This window comes from Phyllobates terribilis, unplaced genomic scaffold (genome assembly GCF_046119375.1).
Source record: "Phyllobates terribilis strain yellow unplaced genomic scaffold, ASM4611937v1 Scaffold_5__5_contigs__length_657084704, whole genome shotgun sequence".
Lineage (NCBI taxonomy): Eukaryota > Metazoa > Chordata > Amphibia > Anura > Dendrobatidae > Phyllobates > Phyllobates terribilis.
The window spans coordinates 25788912-25813470 of record NW_027362765.1 but is presented as its reverse complement, the minus strand read 5'-3'; the positions used below and the strand labels follow the sequence as shown (position 1 = coordinate 25813470).

Here is a 24559-nt window from a genome sequence, read left to right as displayed (position 1 = left end):
TTCTAAAAAGTTCATTTTTTCTCATTAAAGTACACTCTGCACCCCATCTTGTCTGAAAAAAAAACAGAAATGTTGAAATTTTTTCAAATTTATTAAAAAAGAAAAACTGAAATATCACATGGTCATAAGTATTCAGACCTTTTGCTCAGACACTCATATTTAAGTCACATGCTGTCCATTTCCTTGTGATCCTCCTTGAGATGGTTCTACTCCTTCATTGGAGTCCAGCTGTGTTTAATTAAACTGATAGGACTTGATTTGGAAAGGCACACACCTGTCTATATAAGACCTTATAGCTCACAGTGCATATCAGAGCAAATGAGAATTATGAGCTCAAAGGAACTGCATAAGGAGCTCAGACACAGAATTGTGGCAAGGCACAGATCTGGCCAAGGTTACAAAAGAATTTCTGCATTACTCAAGGTTCCTAAGAGCACAGTGGCCTCCATAATCCTTAAATGGAAGAAGTTTGGGACCACTAGAAGTCTTCCTAGACCTGGCCGTCCAGCCAAACTGAATCGTGGGAGAAGAGCCTTGGTGAGAGAGGTAAAAAAAGAACCTCAATGTAGCATCGGCGTCTCTGCCTCCTGCCCGGCAGAAGCGCCGTCCCCCTTACCGCCGCGGTCCTGCTCCGGCGTCTTCTGGCCTCCCTGCAGCTGCTGCTGGTGCATGCAGCTTCCCCGGCTCTGCGCTTAGGGCGCGCGCGAGCTCCCTCCCTCTTAAAGGGGCCGCGCGCGGCGTCCTAAAAAGTTCCCGGCCAATGGCCGGAGGACTTCCCCTATAAATGGCACCTCCTCCAATATGGAGGTGCCCGTGCAAGGTTGTAGCTTTGTGTGTGATACGCTGCTTCAGCCCTCAGGTTCCGCTGCCAGCCTGACTACAAGTCCAGCCTGACTACAAGTCCCGCCCGCCAGCCTGACTACAAGTCCAGTCCGCCAACCTGACTACAAGTCCAGTCCGCCTGCTCGTCTACTCTCCAGCCCGACAGTCTGTCTACAGTCCAGTCTGCCTATGGTCTCAGTCCGCCTGCTTACCTGTAAGCACCTGCCTGTTACCCGCAATGCCTACCACCCAGCCTACCTGGAGGCTCCTGCCTGTTACCTGCCGTGCCTACCAGCCAGCCTACCTGGAGGCTCCTGCCTGTTACCTGCCATGCCAGCCAGCCCGCTTACCTAGAAGCACCTGCCTGTTACCAGCGGTGCCTACCAACCCACCTACCTGTAGGCTCCTGCTTGTTACCTGCCGTGCCTGCCAGTCCGTCTGCCCGGATCACCCGTCAGCCTGCCTGCCGGGCTCATCTGCTGTACCGGTCAGTCCCTGCCTTCTGACCCGTGGGAGTCACCTGCTCTCATACAAGGTCAGTCCCCAGAGTAGCACCTGGTCCCTCTGATCGGTCCTTCCCTGGTCACGGAGTCGATTGAGCCGCCGGACGGCCTTGGTCGGACCGAGTCGATACCTAGTTACGCCCCTCTAGTCCCTCCTTGCACCGCAGCACAGAGGTTCCACCACCCAGATCCGTAACAGTTTTGCACGGGCCATGGAACCCGGTGGCCCCCAGGCCCCTTCGCTTGCTGACCTGTACCAGGAGGTTTCTCGTCAGAGATCCCAACAGGAAACCATCCTGACCTACCTGCGGTCTGTCAACTCTCGCCTGGACACGCTGTCGGTCCCACCTGTGTCTGCCTCAAGTCGAGCGACACCCGCTCCGGCAGCGCCGCTACCACGGCATCCAGCCTAGGCCCCCGGCTTTCTGCGCCTCCTCGTTTTGGAGGTGACCCCGTCCTATGTCAGGGCTTTCTGAACCAGTGCACGCTGCATCTTGAACTTCTGCCGCATCAGTTTCCCTCCGACCGGGCAAAGGTGGCGTTCATCATGTCTCACCTCACCTGGGAAGCATTGGTATGGCTTAACCCTCTATGGGAGAGAGGGGATTCCCTGGTGTCCGATCTTCCGGAGGGTCTTCGATGAACCCGGACAAAGGATCTCTACTGCCTCCTCATTGCTCCGTCTCCGCCAAGGGAGTCTCACCATGGCCCAGAATGCCATACGGTTCCGTACCCTCGCTTCTGAGCTTGCCTGGGACAACGAGGCCCTGGTATCCACCTTCTGGGAGGGCCTTTCCGGCCGAAATTAAGGACGAGTTAGCCGGCCGGGACGTTCCTACCACCCTGGATGACCTGGTGTCACTAGCAACCCGGACTGACATCCGTTTCCTAGAACGTGCTAAGGAGACTACCCGGGAGAGAAGATTTCCTCGTCTTGCTCCTGCTTTCCAGAAACCTGCTTCCCAACCTGCAACTCCCTGGGCACGCTCGCCCGAACCTATGCAGATCGACCAGACCAAGATGGTCAAATCTCGCCAAGAGACACGCCGAGCCGAGGGGAGCTGTTTCTACTGTGGTAATAAGGAGCACCTGATTCTTTCCTGCCCGGTGAAGCCGGGAAACTCCAATGTCTAGGACCGCTCGGAGAGGTCATCCTAGGCAAAAGTAAATCCTCTCCGTTCTTGACTTTGTCCGTCTCTATTTCCTGTGGAGAGAACCTCTTCTTTGAAACCGCACATCTGGATTCCGGAGTCACTGGGAATCTCATATCCCAGTCCCTTGTAGAGAAGTATCAGATTCCTACGAAACCTCTGGCCGAACCATTGGCCGTCGCTTCCGTGGATGGAAGACTCCTTCCGGTGACCATCTTGCTCGTCACAGAGCCTGTAACCCTGCAGGTGGGAATGCTGCACTCAGAGAGGATCTCCTTCCATGTGTTTTCCGGTCTCTCTCACGCCCTTTTGCTAGGTCTACCCTGGCTACAGAAACATTAACCCGTTTTGAATTGACAATCCGGTGAGGTGCTCCGTTGGGGGCAGGATTGCCATGAGACCTGCCTGGTTCCGGTTCGCCCGGCTCGACCCCCATCTACTCCGACTAATTTACCTGGTCTACCGGCACCTTACTGGTCCTATGCTGATGTCTTCGACAAGAAGGAGGCAGAGACTCTGCCACCCCATAGGCCATATGATTGCCCTATCGACCTGATACCCGGTGCCACTCCACCCCGTGGGCTTATCTACCCGTTGTCGTTAGCCGAAACCCGGGCCATGTCGGAGTACATTGAAGAAAATCTGGCTAGGTGATTCATCCGGAAATCTTCCTCCCCGGCTGGAGCCGGATTCTTCTTCGTTAAAAAGAAAGACTGTTCACTACGCCCATGTATCGATTATAGAGGACTCAACCAAATCACTGTCAAAAACAAATACCCCCTGCCGCTCATCTCTGAGCTGTTCGACCGCCTTAAAGGCGCGAAGATCTTCACCAAGCTCGATCTTCGTGGGGCGTATAACCTGGTCCGGATCCGCCAAGGAGACGAGTGGAAGACGGCATTCAATACCCGGGACGGTCACTATGAATACTGTGTGATGCCCTTCGGACTCTGTAATGCTCCCGCCATCTTCCAAGAATTAGTTCATGACATCTTCCGTGACCTCTTATATTCTTGCGTGGTGGTGTACCTGGACGACATCTTGGTCTTCTCTCCCGATCTTCCCTCTCATCGGAGGGATGTTCGTCAGGTCCTGCTTAGGCTCCCTCAGAATCACCTATATGCAAAATTTGAGAAAGGCCTCTTCAAGCAGTCCTCTCTTCCGTTCCTGGGCTATATTATCTCTAAGACAGGTCTACGGATGGACCCCGAGAAGGTCTCTGCCGTCTTAAAGTGGCCCTCCGGAGGGGTTGAAGGCGATTCCTGGGCTTCGCCAACTATTACCGTCTCTTCATCCCGCATTTTTCTTCCCGGACTGCACCCATCTCTGCGCTCACCCTTAAGGGTGCTAATCCTAAAGAATGGACATCCAAAGCGGATGAGGCCTTCCTCTCTTTAAAACAAGCCTTCTCTTCTGCCCCTGTGCTGCACTGTCTGGATAACAACAAACAATTCTTTCTGGAGGTTGATGCTTCCTCTTCCGGAACGGTGCTCACCCAGAAATCTCCATCCGGGAGAATGGTAACCTGCGGCTTCTTCTCCAAGCTCTTCTCCTCATCTGAGCGCAACTACTCCATAGGATACCGAGAACTGTTAGCCTTCAAATTGGCGCTAGAGGAGTGGCGTTACCTGCTCGAGGGGACTCTGCACCCGCTGGTCATCTAAACTGACCACAAAAACTTGGCTTATCTTCAGAACGCCCAAAGACTCGATCTGCGTCCGGCCCGGTGTTCTTTGTTCTTCGCCCACTTTAACTTTACCCTACATTACCGCCCGGCGGACAAGAACGTTAAAGCAGACGTCTTGTCCCGATCCTTCCTGTCTTCCGATCAAGAGGAGGAGCCTACGCATATCATCGATCCCTCCAAAGTGTTGAATGTGGCCCCCTTGGATCTGTCTAGTCTCCCACCCGGTAAGATCTTTGTAGCGGTTCTGGATCGTAAGAAGGTTCTTCGCTGGGGTCATTCATCCAAACTAGCCAGCCATGCTGGCCAGAAGAAGACCTTCCTGCTCATTACCCGGCATTACTGGTGGCCTACCCTGCGCCAGGATGTGGTAGACTTCATCACGGCCTGTTCGTCCTGTGCCCGCAACAAGGTTCCCAGACATCTTCCTGCCGGCCGTCTCCTGCCTCTTCCCGTACCTGCTGTCCCGTGGCAACACATTGCTATGGACTTTATTACTGATCTCCCTGTTTCTGCCGGTTGTACGGTTATTTGGGTGGTCGCTGACCGCTTTTCTAAAATGGCTCACTTCATCCCTTTGCCTGGTCTCCCGTCTGCATCTGTGCTGGCTAAGGACTTCATCCATCACATCTTTCGTCTCCACGGCCTTCCCCTCCACATTGTGTCTGATCGAGGGGTCCAGTTCACTTCGCGCTTCTGGAGAGCTACGTGTAAGCTGCTGGATGTCACCCTGGATTTCTCCTCCGCTTACCATCCGCAGTCCAGTGGCCAAGTGGAGCGTATCAACCAGATCCTTACCAGCTACCTCCGGCACTTCGTCAACGCTCACCATACCGATTGGGTGGAGCTCCTACCACGAGATCTCCTACAACAACCATGAGAGCGAATCTTCTTCCAAGTCCCCGTTCTTTGTGGTCTACGGTCAACATCCCCGGATTCCTTTTCCCGTTTCCACTTCAGTGGACAACCCAGCCGCGGAGTCTCTGATCAGCAAATTTTCCACTATTTGGGAGGACACTAGATCCGCACTTCTTCAATCCTCCGAGCAGATGAAGAAGCATGCTGATAAGAGACATTTGGATCCACCTCAATTCCGTCCGGGAGACTAGGTTTGGCTCTCCTCCAAACATGTTCGTCTCAAAATACCCTCCTATAAGTTGGGTTCACGGTTCATCGGCCCTTTTGAAGTCCTCAAGCAAATCAACCCAGTAGCCTACAAGTTAAAACTCCCGGCCACCTTACGGATTCCCAACTCCTTCCATGTATCTCTCCTCAAACCAGTTGTGCTTAATTCTTTTTCCGACAATCCAGGTACCTCCCCAGCTCCGGTCTCCGCTGAGGACGTCTATGAGGTAGAGAACATTCTGGCCACCGAAAGGGTAAGAGGAAAAAACTTTTTTCTGGTGGATTGGAAGGGTTCGGCCCAGAGGAGAGAACTTGGGAACCCAGGGAGAACATCCACGCCCCGCTTCTCCTTAAAAAATTTCTTGGTGGCCTGAAAAAGAGGGGGCGTAAAGGGGGGGTACTGTAGCATCGGCGTCTCTGCCTCCTGCCCGGCAGAGACGCCGTCCCCCGTACCGCCGTGGTCCTGCTTCGGCGTCTTCTGGCCTCCCTGCAGCTGCTGCTGGTGCACGCAGCTTCCCCGGCTCTGTGCTTAGGGTGCGCGCTCTCTCCCTCCCTCTTAAAGGGGCCGTGCGCCGTCCTAAAAAGTCCCCGGCCAATGGCCGGAGGACTTCCCCTATAAAAGGCACCTCCTCCAATATGGTAGTGCCCGTGCAAGGTTGTAGCTTTGTGTGTGATACTCTGCTTCAGCCCTCAGGTCCCGCTGCTAGCCTGACTACCAGTCCAGCCCGTCAGCCTGACTACAAGTCCAGTCCGCCTGCTCGTCTACTCTCCAGCCCGACAGTCTGTCTACAGTCCAATCCGCCAGTCTGTCTATGGTCTCTGTCCACCTGCTTTCCTGGAAGCACCTGCCTGTTACCTGCCGTGCCTACCAGCCAGCCTACCTGGAGGCTCCTGCCTGTTACCTGCCGTGCCTACCAGCCAGCCAACCTGGAGGCTCCTGCCTGTTACCTGCCGTGCCTACCAGCCCGCCTACCTGGAGGCTCCTGCCTGTTACCTGCCGTGCTTACCAGCCAGCCTACCTGGAGGCTCCTGCCTGTTACCAGCCGTGCCTACCAACCCACCTACCTGTAGGCTCCTGCTTGTTACCTGCCGTGCCTGCCAGTCCGTCTGCCCGGATCACCCGTCAGCCTGCCTGCCATGCTCATCTGCTGTACCGGTCAGTCCCTGCCTTCTGACCCGTAGGAGTCACCTGCTCTCATACAAGGTCGGTCCCCAGAGTTGCACCTGGTCCCTCTGCTCGGTCCTTCCCTAGTCACGGAGTCGATTGAGCCACCATACGGCCTTGGCCGGTCCCAGTTGATACCTAGTTACGCCCCTCTGGTCCCTCCTTGCACCGCAGCACAGAGGTTCCACCACCCGGATCCGTAACACTCAAGATCACTGTGGTTGAGCTCCAGCGATGCAGTAGGGAGATGGAAGAAAGTTCCACAAAGTCAACTATCACTGCAGCCCTCCACCAGTTGGGCCTTTATGGCAGAATAGCCCGACGGAATCTTCTGTGTAAGACATATGAAAGCCCGCATAGTTTGCTCAAAAACACATGAAGGACTCCCAGACTATGAGAAATAAGATTCTCTGGTCTGATGAGACGAAGATAGAACTTTTTGGTGATAATTCTAAGCGGTATGTGTGGAAAAAAACAGGCACTGCTCATCACCTGCCCAATACAATCCCAACAGTGAAGCATGGTGGTGGCAGCATCATGATATGGGGGTGTTTTTCAGCTGCAGGGACAGGACGACTGGTTGCAATTGAAGGAAACATGAATGCGGCCAAGTACAGAGACATCCTGGATGAAAACCTCTTCCAGAGTGCTCTGAACAACTCTGTGACCATTTTTAACTGGCCCTGCCAGAGCCCTGACCTAAACCCAATTGAGCATCCCTGGAGAGACCTGAAATTGGCTGTCCACCAACGTTCACCATCCAACCTGACGGAACTGGAAAGGATCTGCAAGGAAGAATGGCAGAGGATCCCCAAATCCAGGTGTGAAAAACTTGTTGCATCATTCCCAAGAAGGCTAATGGCTTTACTAGCTCAAAAGGGTGCTTCTACTCAATACTGAGCAAAGGGTCTGAATTCTTATGACCATGTGATATTTCAGTTTTTCTTTTTTAATAAATTTGCAAAAATTTCTACATGGGGTGCAGAGTGTACTTTAATGAGAAAAAAAATGAACTTTTTAGAATTTACCATACGGCTGCAAAGAGTGAAAAATTTAAAGGGATCTGAATACTTTCCGTACCCACTGTATGTAGTAGAGCTGTGTATGAATGTTTGTTTGTTATAGAGCTGCGGCATGGTGGTTCAGTGATTAGCACTGCAGCCTTGCAGCGCTGGGGTCGTGGGTTCAAATTTAAACAAGGCCAACATTTGCAAGGAGATTGTATATTCTCCCCATGCTTGCGTGGGTTTCCTCTGGGTTCTCCAGTTTCGTCCTACACTCCAAAGACATACTGATATATACAGAATTTAGATTGTGAGCCCCATTGGGTACAGCAGTGATAATGTCTGTAGAGCGCTGCAGAATAAGATGGCGCTATATAAGCAAAGCATAATAAAAATAGAGGTTTGTGCATGTAAATGTGCAAATGTAGCAGAGCTGTGTGTATGTAAATGTGCAGGGTGTTCAGCAGTGTTGTGTGTGTATGTATGTGCGTTGCAGAGTGCTCATTACTGCCGGTGCTGTGATACTATATCTATAATATAATTGTCCAAGCGTCCCTCTGTCTGAAGCCTCTATAGACTGTGCAAGCGCGACACGCCTGCGCAGTCTGGCTCCAGACAGAAGAATGCATGGAGCCATTACAGGCAAGAGGAGTGTATGGCGCCGGAGATCGCGGTATGCGTAGACACTGAACGCATACCGCGATCTCTGGCGCCATACTTTCCTGACCAGGAGGAGCGTTGCCGCTGCGCCTCTCTTCTGGCCGGAGTGAAGGCGTCGGAATCGGCGCATGCGCATAGCGCTATCCGGGGCCATTTTACTGAAGACACATTTGCAGTGTGTCTTCAGCAAAATGGTGCCGGACAGCGAGGTGCTCCGGCGCCGCACTCCTCCGGCAGAACAGGACACAGCAGCGCTGGAGGAGAAGGAAGAAAGGGGAGTATAAGTGTTTATTTTTTTTGTATGTGTGTACAGTGTGAAAGCCACACATACCAGGATTGGGGGATGAGGGGGCCACACATACCAGGATTGGGGAATGGGGGGGCCACATATACCAGGATTGGGGGATAAGGGGGCCACACATACCAGGATTGGGGGATGAGGGGTACCATACATACCAGGATTGAGGGATGAGGGGGCCACACATACCAGAATTGGGGGGATGAGGGGACCACGCATACCAGGATTGGGTGTGAGGGGACCATGCATACCAGGATGAGGGATGGGGTGCCATGCATACCAGGATTGGGGATGAGGAAGCCATGCATACCAGGATGAGGGATTGGGTACCATACATACCAGGATTGGGTGATGAGGGGTGCCATACATACCAGGATTGGGATGAGGGGTGCCATGTATATCAAATTTGGGATCAGGGGGCCATGCATACCAGGATTGGGGATGAGAGATGCCATGCATACCAGGATTGGGGATGAGGGGTGCCATGCATACCAGGATTGGGGATGAGGGGGTGCCATGCATACCAGGATTTGGGATGAGGGTTACCGTGCATACCTGCATAGGGATGAGGTGTATCATGCATACCAGGATAGGGATCTGGGGGGGCCATGCATACCAGGATGAGGGGCGCCATGCATGCCAGGATTGGGGATGAGGGGTGCCATGCATACCAGGATTGAGAGTGAGGGGTGCCATGCATACCAGGATTGGGGGTGAGGGGTGCCATACATACCAGGATTGGGAGTGAGGGGTGCCATGCATACCAGGATTAGTGGTGAGGGGTGCCATGCATACCAGGATAGGGATGAGGGCAGCACATAACAGGATGGAGGAACAGGATTGGGGAGCACAAATACCAGGATGGGGGCAGCACATACCAGCATGGGAGACCATATACCAATAAAAATGCTCGCCACGCGGGCGTAGAAAGGGCTCTATAGCTAGTGTAAATATAACACTAACAATATATTTATTACTTCCCAGTGCATTACAATTAGTGATATTCACTCCTGAACTTTACACCAAGGAAAATGTTTTTCCCATTTTCTATTGTCTAAACCTGGCTTGCGTCTTATGGTAAAGTGCGTCCTATAGTCCGAAAAATACAGAATTAGAATTGTATAATTAGAATTAAAAATATCTGCAGTTACTAATATCTTTGATGTAATAAGGAAATAAAAAGCAATATTCTATGTGCACTGAATGTTTCTCATTGTTATACAGTTTTGTTCAAAATAATAGCAGTGTGTTCAAAAACATGAGTTGAGCACAAAATCTTTATACTAGTTTTTATTTCCATGCATTAGGAACATTGCACTGTTTTCTAATTCAAAACATGAAGAGAAATGTATATAATTTTTAACTACTTTACAGAAAATTTAAAAAAAAATGAACATTGGACTGTTCTAAAAAATAGTAGTGTCAGCATTTGTATTTACAAACTCACAATATGTACTCCTTTTTTTGAGGATTTGGCATTCCTGTGAATCACTAACCTAATATTTAGTTGTATACCCACAGTTTTTTTAGAACTGCTTCACATCTATGTTGCGTAGAGTCAACCAACTTCTGGCACCTGTCAACTGTTATTCCAGCCCAGGATAATTTAGCTACATCCCACAACTTTTTGGCATTTGTTAGCTTAGCCTCAGAAAGTGCATTTTTGATGTCACTCTACAAGTGTTCTATTGGATAAGGTCTTGAGGTTGGGCTTGCCACTCCATAACCTCGAGTTTGTTGGACTCGAACCAAGATTTTGCTCATTTATTGGTGTGTTTAGAGTCATTGTCTTGTTGAAATACCCATTTCACTGGCATATCCTCTAAAGTGTAAGGCAACATGACCTCTTCAAGTATTATAATATATGCAAACTGGTCCATGATCCCTGGTATGCGGTAAATGGGTCCGGCACCATAGTTTGAGAAACATGCCCATATCATGATGCTTGCACCACCTGTACCAGACTGTACCGTAGCTTGAATGCAGAGTTTGGGAGTCGTCTGACTAACTTTCTGCGACCCTTGGCCCCAAAAAAAATAATTTTACTTTCATCAGTCCACAAAATGTTTCTCCTTTTCTCTTTAGGCCAGTTGATGTGTTCTTTGGCAAATTGTATCCGCTTCAGTACATGTGGGGTTTTTTAACATTGGATCTTTGCGGGAACTTTTTGCTAAGAGATTAGCTTTACACAGGCGTCTTCTAACTGTCACACTACTCACAGGTAACTTGAGACTGTCTTTGACCATCCTGGGGCTGATCATTGGCTGAGCCTTTCTGCCATTCTGGCTATTCTTCGATCCATTCGAATGGTAGTCTTCCGTTTCCTTCCACATCTCTCTGGTTTTGCTTTCCATTTTAAAGCAGTGGAGATTATTTTAGCTGAACAGCCTATCATTGTCTGCACTTCTTTATAAGTTTTACCCTCTCCGATCAACTTTTTAATCAAAGTGCGCTGTTCTTCTGAACAATGTCTCGAATGACCCATATTTCTTAGGCTTTCAAGGAGAAATGCATGTACAATATGTGCTGGCTTCACCCTTAAATAAGGGCCGCCTGATTCACATCTGTTTCTTCACAGAATGATTGACCTCACTCACTGAACTCCACACTGCTATTATTTTGAACAACCCCCCTTTCAATTAATTATTCAAATATACAGACTCAAAAACATGCAGATCATGAATGCTGAGTCTGTTGGTTTTCTTAGAATCTACTGCACCAACTGGTAAATTGTTTGCCAAGTGGTAATATAATTTATACCAAAAACAGTGATTTATCTGGTTAGTCATATTGGACTACTATAAAGAAATGTTGAGAACTACCGTGCTAGTAAGTGCCTAGAGTGTGTTATGATACTGTATTTATGCCCATATTAAAGCTCATGGCCAGCTGTAGAATAAGAAGATGCCACATGAGTAGTTACGAGCCCTGATTGTAAATGATCCACTTACTGTGCTGAAGAATAGGCGGCTTCCAGTGTGGCACTGCGTAAGTAACGGGAAGCAGAGGACAGTTGCCGTGTCAGGTAATGTTTCCTGCCTGAGTGTGTAATGTGCACTGCGCAGTTATGGATCCTGGATGAGCCGGCTGTATGAAGCGGGAGCGTCCTCTTGTAGGTATCCCTGTGTGTAAGTTCAAAAGCGTCGCGCTGGAAGCGCTGACGCGTGATCGCAAGACAGCCGTGGCGAGGCAATGGTGATGTCACTGCCAAAAGCATGAAGCCTTAGTGTGGCCAAAAAAAACCCGACGCGTTTCGAAGGACTCACTACTTCTTTCTTAGGGTCTATTATATATACTATATACAGGTGCTTATGAAGAAATTAGAATATCCTCGAAACGTTAATTTATTTCAGTTCTTCAATACAAAAAGTGAAACTCATATATTATATAGAGTCATTATAAACAGAGTGATCTATTTCAAGTGTTTATTTCTGTTAATGTTGATGGTTATGGCTTACAGCCAATGAAAACACAAGTCATTATCTCAGTAAATTAGAATAATTAACAAAAAACACCTGCAAAGGCTTCCTAAGCAATTAAAAAGTTCCCTTTGTCTGTTTCAGTAGGCTCCACAATCATGGGGAAGACTGCTGACTTGACAGATGTCCAGAATGCAGTCATTGACACATTCCACTAGGAGGGTAAGCCACAAAAGGTCATTGCTAAAGAAGCTGGCTGTTCACAGAGTGCTGTATCCAAGCTTATTAATGCAAGGTTGAGTGGAAGGAAAAAGTGTGGTAGAAAAAGGTGCACAAGCAACCGGGATAACCGCTGCGTTGAAACGATTGTTAAGAAAAGGCCATTTAAAAATGTGGGGGAGATTCGCAAGGAATGGACTGCTGGTGGAGTCATTGCTTCGGGAGCCACCACACATAGACTTATCTGGGACATGAGCTACAAGTGTCGCATTCCTTGTGTCAAGCCACTCATGACCAATAGACAACGCCAGAAGCATCTTTCCTGGGCCGAGGAGAAAAAGACCTGGACTGTTGCTCAGTGGTCCAAAGTGTTGTTTTCAGATTAAAGTAAATTCTGCATTTTCTTTGGACATCAAGGTCCCAGAGTCTGGAGGAAGAGTGGAGAGTCACACAATCCAAGCTGCTTGAGGTCTAGTGTGAAGTTTCCACAATCAGTGATGGTTTGAGGAGCCATGTCATCTGCTGGTGTAGGTCCACTGTGTTTTATCAAGACCAAAGTCAGCGCAGCCGTCTACCAGGAAATTTTAGAGCACTTCATGCTTCCCTCTGCCGACAAGCTTTTTGGAGATGGAAATTTCATTTTCCAGCAGGACTTGGCACCTGTCCACACTGCCAAAAGTACCAATACCTGGTTTAAAATCAACAGTATCACTGTGCTTGATTGGCCAGCAAACTCGCGTGACCTTAACCCCATAGAAAATCTATGGGGTATTGTCAAGAGGAAGATGAGAGACACCAGACCCAACAATGCTGACAAGCTGAAGGCTGCTATCAAAGCAACCTGGGCTTCCATAACACCTCAGCAGTGCCACAAGCTGATCGCCTCCATGCCACACCGCATTGATGCTGTAATTGATGCAAAAGGAGCCCTGACCAAGTATTGAGTGCATTTACTGAACATACATTTCAGTAAGCCAACATTTCGGATTTTAAAACCATTTTTCAAGCTGTTGTTATAAAGTATTCTAATTTACTGAGATAATGACTTTTGTGTTTTCATTGGCTGTAAGCCATAATCCGTAACATTAACAGAAATTAACACTTGAAATAGATCACTCTGTTTGTAATGACTCTATATGAGTTTCACTTTTTGTATTGAAGAACCGAAAGAAATTAACTTTTTGATGATATTTGAATTTAGTGAGAAGCACCTGTATATTGGACTACTATTATTTTGAACAATACTGTATATTTATATCTATACACTATATGAACAAATATAGCAACCCTTACCCCCACCCTGGAAAAAAAAATATCCCAAATATCCTCCCCCCTCTCCTTCCTGACCCCCAATGTCAGTGATCTGCCATTTATTAGTTACTTTCAGCTCACAATCTCCACCTTTCCACACAAGGTGTTTGAACACATTTTCTATAATTCTGGTTTTGTATCCAAATTGTAATATTTGAGAGCACAGACAAAGTGGTGGGAAAATGGACCTGTATATTTTTCAATTAGTTTTTTTTTATTATGTCTTTTTTTAACCCATTCATACTGAAGCCTGTTTTCACCTTCGTGACCAGGCCAATTTTTTCAATTCTGACCAGTGTCACTTTATAGGGTTATAACTCTGGAACGCTTCAACGGATCCCACTGATTTTAATAGTGTTTACTCGTGACATATTCTATTTCATGATAGTGGTAACATTTCTTTGATATGAGTTGCATTCATTTGTGAAAAAAATCGGAAATTTGGTGAAAATGTTTAAAATGTTGAAATTTTCCAACTTTTATTTTTGATGCCCTTAAATCAGAGTTTATGGCACACAAAATAGTTAATAAATAATATTTCCCACATGTCTAATTTACGTTAGCACAATTTCTGAAAAATATTTTTTTTTTAGGAAGTTAGAAGGGCACACAAACTACATTGTTTGTAAAATATAACATTTATTAGTCCTCGTCAAAGCTCCTGGCGAAACGCGTGTCGGATTCTGGTCACACGGGTTAGTATAAGCTCTGTCACTCCATACATGTTTTATTGCCGCACACCACATTCACTCATTTATGCTGCATTATTATATATCTACTTTTGTGGAACCATACAATTAGCACTATGCACTTTACTGTTGTCTTTATTTAAATACTTGCAGTATATCTATGTGGAGGTTGGTCCTAATGAATTGATTTGTTGTATGTAAACTCGGTGATAGCTGGTACCCACCCCTGTGTCCTTTTGTTTGTGTTACCTTTCCCTATTTTATCTCTATTATGTGGCTTTTAGTATATTGACTAATAAATGTTATATTTTACAAACAATGTAGTTTGTGTGTCACACATGTAGGTTTGTCTGGTTATGGACACGTAAACACCCATCCATTTACCTTATAGAGATTGTTTATAGAAGTTAGAAGGGTTCAAATTGACCAGCGATTTTCTCATTTTTACAAAACCTTGTTTTTAGGGACCACATCACATCTGAAGTGACTTTGAGGGGTCTATATGACAGAAAATACCCAAAAATGACAATATTCTAAAAGCTGCACCCTCGAGATGCTCAAAACTACATTCAAGAAGTTTATCCTTCAGGTGCTTCACGGGAATTAATGGAATGTGGAAGGAAAAAATAAACATTTCACTTTTTTTTTCACAAAAATGTTACTTTAGACCCAATTTGTTTTTACTTTTACAAGGGTAACTGGAGAAACTGGACTCCAAAATTTGTTGTTCAATTTCTCCTGAGTACGCCGATACCCCATATATGGGGGAAAACCTCTGTTTGGGCGCTCGGAAGAGAATGAGCATCATTTCACTTTTGAAATGTAAGATTTGCTGGCATAATTAGCGTTTGGAGAGTCCCTGATGTGCCTAAACAGTGGAAACCCCCCACAAGTGACCCCATTTTGGAAACTAGACCCATCAAGGAACTTATTTAGATGTGTGGTGAGCACCTTGAAGCCACAGGTGCTTCACAGAATTTTACAACGTTGATGTGTAAAAAAAAAAATTTTACCCACAAAAAATGTTTTTTTTTTCCCCAAATCTTTTCATTTTCACAAGGATAGGAGAAAATGAACACCAAATTTGTTGTACAATTTCTCCACACCGATACCCCATTTATGGTCAAAAACTACTTTTGAGGCCCTGTTGCAATGTTCAGAAAGAAAGAAGCACCATATTGGAGTTCAGATTTTGCTGGACTGGTTTGAGGGTGCCATGTCACATTGGTAGACCCCCTAATCTTTACCACCAAAATTTTGTTTTAGCCCCAGATTATACATTTTGACACTGGGAAATGAGTAAAAATTGCACCACAATGTGTCTCTCAATTTCTGCTGAATGTAGAAATATATCATATCTGGCTGTACAGTACTGCTTAGCCATATGGCAAGACTCAGGAGGGATGGAGTGCTATTTGCCTCCTGGAGTGCAGATTTTCCTAGAATTGTTTGCGGACTCCATATACAGAGCCCCTAAGTGCTAGAAGAGCAGAATCCCCCCTCAAGTTACCCCATTTTGAAAATTATACCCCTTTGGAAATTTATCTACAGATGTAGTGACTATTTTGACTCCATGTGTTTTTTCCAGAAACAAGCAGTAGTGGATGTTGCTGATTGAAAATTTTAAACTGCCATTGCAGTGACAAGTACGTTGTACTGACCAGCGCGTTCTTCTGGAGACACGCACTCATAAATTAGGCAGGCTCTCTTCGCCACAGAAATACCAAACATGTGGACGCTAAATGTGGTTTAGACACACTGGGGCTCAGAAGGGAGGGGGGCATTTGGATTTGGGAACGCAGAATTTGCAGAATTTCTTTTAGGGGGTGAGGAGCAATAGTGCTTTTCCAGAACCTTTGTACAACAAGTAAAGTGGAAGCCCCCTATGTTTCCGTTGACATATGACGGACCTGAGTGGGTTACTTACTTTGGGGTTTCCATCTAAATCTAAAGTGACGTGACCGATGAAACCTGCCCTTCTTTTCAGAAGTTCACAAAACTGTGGCGGATCACACTTTTATGCATGCCTAAAAAGATGAACACCGCCGGATCACAGGTCAGACAGCGTCCACAGTGCCTCCATCTGCCGCATTAAAGAGAATCTTCTTCGGGGGTTTCATCTGAATCACATATTTCAGAGATTTACACGGCAACCCTGGTGTTAGCGGTCAGCGTAGAGTGCAGGATAAATGTGAGCCAAGCCTTACTGCGATCTTTGGGAGGCAGAATGAACAAATCAACAGCAGGGGAAGAATTGGTTTTATTTATTTTTTATGTCGTTCCTCATGTGGTATAAGTGATTAGGCGACTTTATTCTTCGGGTCCGTGTGATTACAACGATATCAGATTTATTTAGGTTTTTAATGTTTGGCTGCTGTCACACTCTAAAAGACACTTTTTATTGTAAATACAAGTTTTTGCATACTCTTATTTAGACAGCTATAATTTTTCCATATTTCAGCCGAGAGAGTCATGTGACAGCTTCTTTTATGCTGGACAAGTTATCATTGGTACCATTTTTCGGCTCATGACATTTTTTGATCTCTTTCTATTCCGATTTTTGGGAGGCAGAATGAACAAAAACCAACAATTCAGGAAGTGTTTTTTTTTTTTTATGATCTGCGTGTGGTAAAATTGATCATTTATATATTTTTTATGTTTTAGCGCTTTTACACAATAAAAACTATTTTATAGAAAAAATAATTATTTTTGCATCGCTTTATTCTGTTGATGGAGCTGTATGGCAGCTTGTTTTTTGCGGTACAAGATGACATTTTCAGCTATACCATTTTTATTTACATTCGTTATTTGATCGCATTTTATTGCACTTTTTGTTTGGCAGTATGATGATAAAGCATAGTTTTTTTTTACCTTGTTTTTTATTTATTTTTTTACTGTGTTCACTTTCACTGAAGGGGTTAACTAGTGTGACAGTTTTATAGGTCGGGTCGTTCCGGAAGCGGAGATACATTCATTTATTTATGTAAAAAAATATAAAAAAGTATATATATTTGGTATTTATTGAATTAATATTTTTATTTTTTTTGTTCTTTACTTTGGGATTTTTTTTTTATATATTTTTAACAACTTTGTTTTTAGTTTTTTACATTACCCCAGGAAGGGACATCAACTTTACACGAACAGATCGCTGATCTATTACTCTGCAATGCTTCTGCACTGCAGGGCATCAGAGCAGCGTCTCTCACACTAGGAGAAGGCGTGTCAGCTCCTCCTCCGAGCAGGAGCTGATAGGCCACTGCCACTGGGTGACCCCGCGGCCATCTTGCGTTCCAGGGTTACCATGGAGACCATCGGTACAACGCAATTGTGATCGCATTGTGCCGATGGGGGCAGACAGGGAGCTCACTCCCTCTGCGATGCTCCTTAGAGGGGTTAAACGCCCGCGATTGGTGCCAGCACCAATCGTGGGCGTTGCTGCTGATGTCAGCTCTTATATAGAGCTGACCTCCGCACTCTATCATAGCGGTGCGCAGTGCTGTACATATAAGACAAGGGATTAAAGGGAAATCACAATTAAATGTCCCCAATCCCCTTTTCCATTCTTCTTATCGAAAAAGCTGGGGTAATATTATCTATACAGAGACCCCTGCACAGGAATATTAGGGCTACAGCAACCTCACATATTTTATACAGAAAAATAGCGCTATCTCCATAGTTCTTTATACAAGGACATATAGATCAGACAAGGTCCTCATATTTAGGCGGTTTCTATTCTTAAATGCTCTTTATATGAACAAGATCAGTGAGTCTCATTATACCGTGTAGAGAAGCTCCAGGGACAAAGACCCCATCTGGGACTAACATGTTGGAGGCCAGGCCCGAAGTATCCGTTTCTTGTAGAATAAATCACTTTCTCATACAGTCCTGTAGTAATGACTTTGTTAATCACGTTTTGTAGGAAGGTTTGTCTGAATCCATCTAAATGTTATCAATTTATGTTGAAGAAACAATAAACGTCCTACTGCAGTTTTACAGTGTGTGTCCAGTGTCAGATCTTCTACATTCACTAATAAAAAAACATAAAGTCTCCAACCAAACCTGCCGATTATGATTACATAATTGTAATAACTTGACGCCTAAAAAGTATTTATCATGTGTATAAGATTAGCAGCTTCCACTAAGCACTTAGGACTTTTGGCCTCTATTTTTTGACGTTATAGAGAAACAGTGCGGTAATATTTCTCCAGAATCTGATCTCCAGAAGCTTTCCCCTTTAGTTGGGAAGATAAATGCTCAAGTTGCAAAATAAGGGATCTAGTAGTACATGTAGTAACAATACTAAGTTTAGTGATGCAGCTATAGGTGACCCCGGGACACAGCACCGTCCTAGTTCAGTTTCCCAAGTCTGGAAATGTGGATCTGGGACATTCAGCAGATCTGCTGTATGAGGGGCTGTTATTTTTGGCTTTTTCGGTGTACCTCAGATAACATGGAGGCGACCTTCTCTTTCTCATTGCCACGGATGGATTGTACAATGTAGTGTCTGCGAGAAACAGCTGATGAGTCAGTCAGAAAACACCAGTTTAGGCTGTGTGCCCACGATGCGTTTTTTAAGCGTTTCCGCAGCGGCAAAAACGCTGCAGGAACGCTTAAAAAAAGCATTGTAGAAGGCCTGCCATTTTCCCCAATGATAATCCGTGCTGTGCACATGCTGCGGAAATTTCCGCTGCGGATTATTATTGCGGAAAAAAACGCAGCACTACCAATTATTTTGTGGAAGTGCTGCGTTTTCGCCGCCATTGACTTGCATTAGATCGCATGGATTACGCATCATTATATATGTAGATGTGCATTTCATGCTTTCTAATGTGCGGATGGTACCCAGGTGTGGAGGAGAGGAGACTCTCCTCTGGACCTGGGTACCATAGAAAACTGTAAAAAATAAGAATAAAATAAAAAATAAATATATACTTATCCTTCTGGCGGCCCCCGATGCGCTCCTCCTCGCATGCCGGTAGTTCACAATGGACTGAAGGACCTGCGCTGACATCATAGTCATGTGACGGGTCACGCGACGCTGACGTCGGCAGGTCCTTCAGTGTACCGCTGCTGGCAAGGGAGAACGGAGGGAAACAGGACACCAGGGGCCATCAGAGGGTAAGTATATATTTATTTTTTACCATTCTCTCGGGTCACACTGTATAAATCCATGCTGTTTGCATGGATTTATATAGTGTGACCAAGTTGACAAGCACTTTCCAAGTGATGCTAAAATCGCTTGGAAAGCGCTTGACAACCCGCATGCGGAAATGCATGTGAAGAACGCTTCACATCCGCATGTCCCTGGCAGGAAAAACGCATGTACAATCCGCATGCGGAAATGCATGTGGAAGAACGCTTCACTTCAGCTTGTCCCTGGCAGGAAAACGCATGTACAATCCGCATGTACAATCCGCATGCATTTTTTTCTGCCAGGGAGATGCAGAAACGCTCAGGAAAAAATCCTGAGCATTTCTGCATCGTGGGCACATACATTATTATAAGGCTATCAGGAAACTGAAGAACGTGGTCAGGGACAAGCAAAGTCTTTACCATCAACCAAAATAGAGAAGCAGCTGTGCACATAATGGAAATCACAAAGACCTAAGGCTGAGCTCATAGAACCTTATATAGCAGACTGCGAAGACCATATAGGGAATCTGTCATGTAAAATAAATAATGTTAACCTGCAGATATGGGGTTAATCTACAGATTAGTAGCGGTTGGCTCCTGCCCTGAGAGCTCCACTGCCGGTAGGAAATTAATCTTTGCTCTTTCAGTCATTGGGGAGGTGCCAATGTGGATTCAGTCACTGCTTTGTGTATAGAGAATGGTGGCTGTAACCTCTGCATCGGCACTGACTGACAGCTGACTAATCATTAGGGCCGGCTGTCAGTGAGTGCCAGGGGTGTGGTTATAGCCCCCGCTCTCTACGCACAGAAACTGCCTCCCCTATGACAGAAAGAGTGAAGCTGCTGGGGGGAATAAAGTTCAATTTACCCCGGCAGTGGGCCTTTCAGGGTTGGCACCGCACCAGGTCAGAATGGTTTGAACTTTCAGATTAACCCCATATCTGCAGGTTAATACTGTTATTTTACATAGCAAGTAGCCTTTGACATCTCCACTGATAATCAGCTCTCCCCATCTGTTACTCATCCTCTATCTCTAACCTTCTCTCTTGTCCGTTAACACATACTAACTCTCCAACTTGTGAAAACTGTGTGAGCGAAATACACTCTCTTCTGTGCCTTTCAAACTCTAAATAAATAAGATTTGTTTACAAGCGCTCAGGAAATCAATACAGCACAGCCTTGTATCATGTACTCAGGACTTCTGCTTTATTCTGCACATGTAGGCACTTAAATAGGTTCACAGACAAAGGAAAAGTTCCATATGAACTATGAGCCAATAAGAACTTTTAGGCTATGTGCCCTCGATGCAGAAATGCTCCGTATTTTTTCCTGAGCGTTTCTGCATCTCCCTGGCATAAAAAACGCATGTGGATTGTACATGCGTTTTCCTGCCAGGGACATGCGGATGTGAAGCGTTCTTCACATGCATTTCCGCATTCGGGTTGACAAGCGCTTTCCAAGCGATTTTAGCATCACTTGGAAAGTGCTTGACGACTTGGTCACACTATATAAATCCATGCAACCGGCATGGATTTATATAGTGTGACCGAAAGAATGGTAAAAAATAAATCTATACTTACCTTCTGATGGCCCCCGGATCCTTTATTTGATGCGTCTCGGCTTGCCAGCTGCTCTCGGTACACTGAAAGGACTTGCCGACGTCAGCGGTCGCGTGACCCGTCACATGACTAAATGACGTCACTGCAGGTCCTTCAGTCCACCGTGATCTGCCAGCAAGCTGAGACAAGGACACGGGGGGCCATCAGAAGGTAAGTATAATGTATATTTTTTATTTTATTCTTTTTTTTACAGGTACTATGGTACCCGGGTCTGGAGGAGAGTCTCCTCTTCTCCAGACCCGGGTACCATCCGCACATTGAAACGCATGTAATCCGCATGTACAGATCCAGTGAAGCGGAATGCATGCGATCTAATGCAAGTCAATGGCGACGAAAACGCAGCACTTCTGCAAAATAATTGGTAGTGCTGCGTTTTTTTCCGCAATGATAATCCGCAGCAGAAATTTCTGCAGCATGTGCACAGCACATGCGGATTATCATTGGGGAACATGGCAGGCCTTCTACCAAGCGTTTTTTAAGCGTTTCTGCGGCGAAATTGCTGCTGCGGAAACGCTTAAAAAATGCATTGTGGGCACACAGACTTAGGAGCAAAAATAGAAATATGAAACTTCCCCTCCCATCAGTGTTAGCCCACATTCAGACTTTTAGTAAATTAATTACATAATTAATTAGCATTTTATTGTATGAAATAAGTATTTAAAAATCATACAATGTGATTTTCTGTTTTTTATTAGTAGATTCTGTCTTTCACAGTTGAAGTGTACGTACAATAAAAATTACAGACCTCTCCATTCTTTAGGCTATGTGCCCACGATGCAGAAATGAAGCAGAAAATTTCTGCAGCATTTCTGCATCTCCCTGGCAGAAAAAACGCATGCAGATTGTGCAGGCGTTTTTCCTGCAGAATACATGCGGATTCACATGAGTACCCACATGCGTTAACGCATGTGTTTCTGCATGCGGACTGACAAGCACTTTCCAGGCGATAGCATCACTTGGAAAGTGCTTGACAACTAGGTCACACTATAAGTCCATGCAAAAGGCATGGATTTATACAGTGTGACCGTAAAAATAAAAAAATAAAGCTATACTTACCCCAGATCCCCCGCCGCGTGTGCTGTCGCGCTCGTCCTGGCTTCTTCCGGGTTAACGGCATCTCGCGAGACAGCCTGCGGTCACATGACCGCGACGTCATCTCAGGTCCTGGAAGGTAAGCGCTGCAGGGGCCGCCGGACAGGTGAATATAAACTTTATTTATTATTTTATTCTTTTTTTTACAGGTACAATGGTACCCAGGTCTGGATGAGAGTCTTCTCTCCTCCAGACCTGGGTACCATCCGCACATAGAGACGCATATAATCCGCTTGTACAAATGTACAGACGCGCATTGTATGCGTCTCAATGCAAGTCAATGGGGGCACTTCCGCAAAATTAATGAACATGCTGCGGATTTATTTGTAATGTCCTTAAAACAAGTCAAAATGAGGCTTGTTTGTGGCCTCCACATGCCTGTATGACCTCTCTACAACGCCTGGGCATGTTCCTGATGAGGTTGCGGATGGTCTCCTGTGGGATCTCCTCCCAGACCTGGACTAAAGCATCAGCCAACTCCTGGACAGTCTGTGGTGCAACGTGACGTTGGTGGATGGAGCGAGACATAATGTACCAGATGTGCTCAATCGGATTCAGGTCTGGGGAACGGGCAGGCCAGTCCATAGCTTCAATGCCTTCATCCTGCAGGAACACTCCAGCCACATGAGGTCTGGCATTGTCCTGCATTAGGAGGAACCCAGGGCCAACCGCACCAGCATATGGTCTCACAAGGGGTCTGAGGATCTCATCTCTGTACCTAATGGCAGTCAGGCTACCTCTGGCGAGCACATGGAGGACTGTGCGGCCCTCCAAAGAAATGCCACCCCACACCATTACTGACCCACTGCCAAACCGGTCGTGCTGAAGGATGTTGCAGGCAGCAGATCGTTCTCCACGGCTTCTCCAGACAATGTCACATGTGCTCAGTGTGAACCTGCGTTCATCTGTGAAGAGCACAGGGCGCCAGTGGCGACTTTGCCAATCCTGGTGTTCTGTGGCAAATGCCATGCGTCATTGCACGGTGTTGGGCTGTGAGCACAACCCCCATCTGTGGAGGTCGGGCCCTCATACCACCCTCATGGAGTCGGTTTCTAACCGTTTGTGCAGACACATGCACATTTGTGGCCTGCTGGAGGTCATTTTGCAGGGCTCTGGCAGTGCTCCTCCTGTTCCTCCTTGCACAAAGGTGTAGGTAGCGGTCCTGCTGCTGGGTTGTTGCCCTCCTACGGCCCCCTTCACGTCTCCTGGTGTACTGGCTTGTCTCCTGGTAGTGCCTCCAGCCTCTGGACACTACGCTGACAGACACAGCAAACCTTCTTGCCACAGCTCACATTGATGTGCTATCCTGGATGAGCTGCACTACCTGAGCAACTTCAGTGGTTTGTAAAGTCCGTCTCATGCTACCACAAGTGTGAAAGCATAACCAACAAAACAAACATCAGCCAGAAAGCTTTGGTACTGCGATGAGGTCTGTGGTCCCCACCTGCAGAACCACTCCTTTATTGAGGGTGTCTTGATAATTGCCAATAATTTCCATCTATTGTCTATTCCATTTGAACAACAGCATGTGAAATTGATTGTCAATCAGTGTTGCTTCCTAAGTGGACAGTTTGATTTCACAGAAGTTTGATTTACTTGGAGTTGTATTCTGTTGTTTAAGTGTTCCCTTTATTTTTTTGAGCAGTGTATATCTTTGCACACCTAATAACATAGCAAAAAGGGACAAAAACGCATGTAGGAAAAACACGTACAAAAACGCAAGTGAGCTGAGGTGCGGGCATCACATGGAAATTCAGCTGCGTGAAAGTCTGAACAAACACTGATCGTGGGAACGTACACTAAAAGGAGTAATAGTTTGACAACACTGTTCTCAGCAGCGACCTTGGAGTCAGAGATGCGTCCAGACGTCTTCCCCATGCTGTTCCCTTTCCATTAGAGCGGTTTCCATCCATTACAGCGATTTTCCTGCCCCCCATCCCTCCTATTAGCTTCTTCTGTAAAAATGCTCGAGTTTCCCATGAACTTCCATTATACTTGGTACTCGAGTTGAGTCCGTCCGAGCGTCCGACCTGCTCAATTCTAGTACCGAGCACTCGTTCATCACTATCTACCTGTCATCAATATCTAATAACTATACCTGCTGATCGTGCATGTGTGTGGGGTCGGAACGTTACTGGAGCTGCTCACTTCTGAAGCGGAGAGGCTCCTGACAACCCCTTTACCAATCTTACTAAATGCGATGATGAAAACTCCCAGAGGTGAAGCATTTACTGCAGGATAATAGTTCAGCCCCGAAAAGACATTTCAGAAATCAATAGATCACAAAAAAGACAGATCCATTCTGAAAATTTCCTGCTAAACTTAACATACTTTTAACGTCCTAAAAAATAAGAGGACATTCAAAAACCTAATATCGCCATATCGCAGACGTCTGGTGACTGGTAATAATTACCACCTGTGTGTGTGTCTCCAAGAAGAGAAATCACACGTTGCATTCCACACATAAAACTGTGTAGAAAAGGGTCGCGGGGTAATTGTGCCCGTAGTGCGGAGCAAATAATGCTGTAACCGTGACCAAGAGTCAGTGTAAGGACACATTCAGTATTTGATCAGTATTTTATATCAGTATTTGTAAGCAAAAAACAGGAGCGGAACAATAAGAGGGAAAGTATAACAGTAACACGTTACCACTTCTGTATTTATCA

General features: G+C 46.2%; 1 pseudogene; it reads left to right on the top strand.

Annotated features, from left to right (window-relative positions):
• LOC141271397 (uncharacterized) overlaps positions 1–24559 on the top strand; it is a 99570-nt pseudogene that overhangs the window by 31896 nt on the left and 43115 nt on the right.